Here is a 6,000-nt window from a genome sequence, read left to right as displayed (position 1 = left end):
GATCCATCCTTCTTCTCCACTAGAAGTACTGGCGATCCCCAAGGCGAAGAACTTGGGCGAATATATCCCTTATCCAGTAACTCCTTAATCTGCTTCTTAATTTCCACCAAATCCTTTGCTGGCATCCTATATGGTCGCTTCGATATTGGCCCAGTGCCTGGCAAAAGATCAATCAAAAACTCAATGTCTCTATCCGGTGGCATGCCTGGCAACTCTTCGGGAAATACATCAGGAAAATCCTTTACCACTGGTACTTCCTCCTGCACAACTCCTGATAAGGAATTTACTTGTGTCCTGTTTGGCGCATGCCGGGATACATACTTGATCCTTCTCCCTTCTGGTGTGGTAAGCAAAATTGACTTACTAGCACACTCAATATTCCCTTCATACTTCGATAACCAATCCACGCCTAATATCACATCCAATCCTTGAGATTCCAATACTATTAGGTCTGAGGGAAAAACATAGTTACCAATCCTTAATGGTAACCGATCACACCATAGACTAGCCACATACTCTGCTCCTGGCGAGGTTACTAACATGGGTGACCTAAGGGCTTGGGTTGGTAGGTTATACTTATCCACAAATCCCCTTGAGATGTATGAATGCGATGCACCAGTATCAAAAAGAACGAGTGCAGTAAATGACTTAACCAAAAACTTACCTATTACTGCATCGGACTGAGCTTCAACCTCCTCCACATTAACGTGGTTCACCTGTCCCCTGTTGAAAGGGTTCGGTTTCTTTCCAGAGCTTCCATTGCCATTTTGGCCTTCAGGACATTCATTGGCATAATGTACTGGCTTCAAACACTTATAACAAGTGACTTGGCTCAAGTCCTTCTTGGCTGGGGTTGATGGGGTGTTGCGGTTCTGTCCATTGCTTCCTCCATTCCCATTACCATTCTTGGTGCCATTGTGATTGTCCGAGCTACCTACTCCATGGGTATGCTAAAAATGCCCTCCCGGTCTAGGGGTAAAACGTGGCTTCTGCTGAGCTCCTGAATTATACTTTCCTTGTCCATACTTCCTCTTGTGATTCTCAATTTGCTGTTGCTTCCCTTCAATCATAAGAGCACGATCTACCAACTCCTGGTAGTTGTTAAAGGTGGCTACCATCAACTGCATACTCAACTCATCATTCAGTCCTTCCAGGAATTTCTCCTGCTTAGCTGCATCCGTAGCAGCGTCATCTGGGGCATAACGTGCTAGCTTACTAAACTCCTCCACATACTGGCCAACTGTCCGTCCTCCTTGGCGCAAGTTACGAAACTCACACTTCTTCATGGCAATTGCTCCTGCTGAAACATGGGCAGTACAAAAAGCCTGCTGAAACTGGTCCCATGTGACAGTGTCGACTGGGAAGGTGGCTGTGAAATTCTCCCACCAGGATGCTGCGGTCCTTCTAACTGATGTGCGGCAAACTTCACCTTCTCCGCATCTGTGCATCCTGCTGTGGTCAACTCCCTAGCTATCTTGTGGAGCCAATCATCTGCTACTATCGGCTCGGTGCTACTGGAAAACACCGGCGGATTCAGCCTAAGAAAACGGGCTAAGTGGTCAACAGGTGGTGGTGGTGGTGGGTTGTTGTTGTTGTTCCCCTGATTCTGATTCTAAACTAGCAACTGCATCAAAGTGTTCTGCTGCTGGATCAACTGGGTGAGCTCCGGCGGAAAGGCAAATCCGGGGTCACGTCTCGGAGGCATCTGAGGGTTTAGAAAAGATGAGATATAAGAATAGAGGGGGTCTAAAGAGAAAATACTACCCATATGCACATGAGGCAAAAGCAAACAATTCACTTCACTCAATCAAACAAAGGCATACAAGCCATCTAGCTATCGCAAAGTGCTCGGACTACTATATTTACATGGTGGACTACTACTACTGATGGGGTGGTCTACTAGAAATATTCTACGGTTGTAGACTCCATGATATCTGCTCCTGCTTCATCAATATAGTCATCATTGCTACTATCTTGTTCCGAGTCAGTGCCGTCAATGATGATGTAGTCTTCCGGGCTAATCTCCTTGGGTTCTTCGTCTTCATCTATTGGTGTCGGGCCTCCCATAAATATTCCAATCTTCTTGATCAGATCGTCATTCTTCTCCACCAATACTTCAATTTCTTCTTCATAATCTTCACGTATAGCCTTGAGTTCTTCCTCCAGTTCCTTGATTCTAGTTTTAGCCTTCTTCAGATCTATCATGTCGGCGCACATCTGATTCTCCTGTCGTCGAATGTGCTGATTTAACTCCTGAATATAAGCTGCAATTGATCTATCTTTCCTGGTGCTGATCATCTCCCAGTGTTCATCTCGGCGCCCACAAATCTGGTAGATAGTATCCTTGAGATCCTTGTGGTAGACTTCTCCAATGCGTCCCATGGCGATGTGAGCTGCCATACTCTTGCCTAGATTCCCAGTTGGTGCATCAAAAGAAAACTCTATGGGCTTAGTGACTGGCATGAGCGTCCTTCCTGGGACTTGAACTTGAATCATCCAGCGCTCTTCTTCAGGTAAAGTGGCATTGTAGGTTCCCGTGAAGCTTGGTATTCCTATGTTCAGGTATCTAGTGACTTCCTTCAAGTGGCGTCCAAAGGGTGTATCTTCATCTGGTTGTGTGAACTTGTTCCTTGCATCCGCCATCCTAAAGAGTAGAAAAGATGAGAGGTCAGAAGAGAAGAGAGTGAGTAGTGATCTAGGTCTTTTAGCTTAGTGGTCATGTCCTACAGTCAGCGTGTGCTCTGATACCATCTCTGTAGCGACCAGACCTCAAACAGTCTGATCTCTGTGCTCCGGTGTCATCCCTGGATCAGTAATGCTGACACCACACAGTACTCGAAGGATTTATAACAGAGTAGCAATCACACACTTATTACATTGAGTGTCTCAAAAGAGAACTTATTACAATAAGTATGGCTTAAGGCCATCTAATAACGATAACAGCGGAAGGCTTGGAAGATAAGTGAGTCCATCAACTCCAACGGCATCACTGAGTATAGAACCATGACCTAAAAACTCCTTAATCATCGTCTGAAAAGTCTGCAACATTAACGTTGCAGCCCGAAAACGGGTCAGCACATTGAATATGCTGGCAAAGTAACAAATAGAGAGTAATGGAATGCAACAGCTATACTATATGCATATTTGGCTGGTGGAAAGCTCTATGGTTACAGTTTTTGCGTAAAGCCAATTTTTCCCTACTTCAAAGGAATAAATTTAATTACTATCATGGTGGTTGTTGAACATTGAGAATGGTTGACAGCATTCTCAATCCCAATTAAATATCATCATTAACCCAACAAAATTAATTTTAAAGTAACATGTTGAGATTCACATGAAAATCCAAGTACTAGATACTCAAGATGTGCATAACCGAGGACACGGCTAACCATGATTAGTTTATTACACTCTGCAGAGGTTTGCGCACTTTTCCCCACAAGACTCGATCGCCTCCATTTGGTTTCTCGCACTACATGGGGTTTGAGAAGACGGATGACCGAGACATAGTCTTTCAGAAGCGCTAGCACCTTACGATCGGGTAGACCGTACCACCTACATCCCCTACATCTGCTAGTCTACCACTGTAAGAGTTCGCACAACTTAGTCAACTATGCCAGAGCCCATAATGGCTTGTGGCTGCACACGGAAGTTTCTAGTATGAATAATCTCATGATCCCTTTGAGCCTGGGTGGCGGTCCAAAAGAAAAACAGGCAAGTCCTGGAATACCCAGGTGCCTCAATCCACCCAGATGTGTGTTAGGTTGCCACCTTAGATAAACCATTAATTAATAATCTCACATCTGTCATGGATATCACTCACCCAATCCACGTCTACTAGCATAGCATGGCATAATGAGCAAACGTAGAAGTAACTCCCAAAGGTTTAATAATAAAAAGGTAAATGGGTACTACCTCATCTACTTCCCATCCCACAATTTAATTAGATCCTAATTATGCAATGTGTGAGGATTGATTTAATGCAATAAAACTGGGTTGTAGAAAAGGTATGATCAAAGTGTTACTTGCCTTGCTGATGATCCACGAAACCTAGAGATTCAAAGTAACAGGTGGCGCACTCCGGGTATTCTATCGCAGACAAACAAACAAGCATACAATAAGTACTCATCTAATGCACAGGTAAAACTCAAATAGAAGATCTAACCAGAAAGTTCAACTTAAGAACCCTGGTTTGCAAAAGAATCAAATCGATCGAAGCAAAAGAAATCAAACGGCGAAAGAAAACAACTTCGTTCTAGTAATCTGAATCTAAGTCAAATTTTACAGTAGCAAAAACTTGTTTAAGTTGATTATTCGGATAGAGGGTTTCGAGACGAAACTCCAGGCGCTTGAATCGCCTGATTCCGATAAACGAGCGAAAAGTTATACTAAAACGAAAATCGGATCAGAAATCGCGATCAGAAAATAACCGCGGAAAATCCGACGAAAAAGAAAAACGACGAACGGAATTTTTTTTAAACGGCACGGATTTCGAGGGGCGGCGAACCTCGGGCGACGCGCGGCTCCGGCAGATCGGCGGCTAGCGGCGGCGGCGGCTGGCGGCGGGGCTGGGCTAGGGTTAGGGTTTCGGGGCGGCTGGCCTTTGGGCTGGCTTGCCCCGGCTTATAAAGGCCCCGGCCGGCGGTGTCCTGGCCGAGTAAGGCCCATAGTCAGTTCCGCGTTTTTTTTTACGCTCGGAAGAAAAATAAAAAGAAATACTAAACGGACTCCAAAAATCATGAAATAAATTATCCCGGGTTTCTAAAATCAAGCCCGATAAAGTGAACATTTATCTGGGCCCTAAATGTAATTTTGAAAAACGCGCATTTTTCTTAAATTCAAATAAAAATACCGAAAAACTCCGAAATAAATCTGATTTGATTTTTTATTAAATCCTCAATATTTCTATATTTTGGGAAAGCCATTTTATTCCCTCTCTCATATTTTTGTAATAGAAATAATTAAGGATAAAATAAATAAAATCAAATGATCATGTTTACAAAATTTGAGAAAACTCAAATATGTAAATAACGAAATCCCCAACTCTCTCCGTGGGTCCTTGAGTTGCTTAGGATTTTCTAGGATCAAAACCAAAAGCAAAATAAAATATGCTATGCATGATGATCTAATGTATAACATTCCAAATTGAAAATTTGGGATGTTACATGTCCATTTCCATGACAATAAATGGCGCATCATGGAAGTGCTTTCACCGTAATGGTTCGCCGTTAAGCTATCGGGTCCGGTTTTGGATCCGATAACCCGTTAACAGCCTGGACCAATGGGGAATTTCCATGTGTAAAATTCTCATTGGCCAGAGGAAACACATGTTGGATCACCGCTGGGACAAATATCATCCACTCACTGGACAGGAGGCGCCTATGATACGTCGACACGTTGAACGACCCGACAGAGGCCCATTCCGGTGAAAAGACCGGCCCATTTGACTTGGTCAAAAGGTAACGGGCCGGCCTAGGGAAAACTTGTTAACGGCCTGTTCATATATAGCCCATTTACGGCCCGCTAACTCACGACCCGTTACAGCCTATCGGAATTAAGCCCAGTAGCTTCATCTTGGCCGTCCAATATGATTCCAACCCGTTGTAACTTCTGGCCCATGTATGGCCCATGATGTCTTTTGGCCCATATAAGGCCCTTAGTAACTCTTGGCCCATTAACGGCCCATGGTGAAACTGGCCCGTGATGAACAGTGCACCGCTTTATACCCATTAATGGCCCATTATTCCATTGGGCCGTTTCCAACCCGTGTTAACTTTCGGCTTTCTAAGGGCCCAATCATTCTTGGGCTCACTTCCAGAATTCGATTACTTACGGTCCGTTACTGGCCTGTTTAGCTTGTGGGCCAAATTCAGCCCGTGGTTACAGTCGACCTGCTTGTGGCCCGTTAACACGTTGGGCTGTTTTCGTAGCGTCATCAATTACGACCTATTAACGACTCGTTATGATCGGGCAATAAAACAGATCATTTCCACTCTAGCCCAT

Source organism: Triticum urartu, chromosome 3A (genome assembly GCF_056163025.1).
Source record: "Triticum urartu cultivar PI428250 chromosome 3A, HENAU_Tu73, whole genome shotgun sequence".
In the NCBI taxonomy this organism is placed as follows: Eukaryota; Viridiplantae; Streptophyta; class Magnoliopsida; order Poales; family Poaceae; genus Triticum; species Triticum urartu.
Note: the sequence above shows the minus strand (reverse complement) of the source record.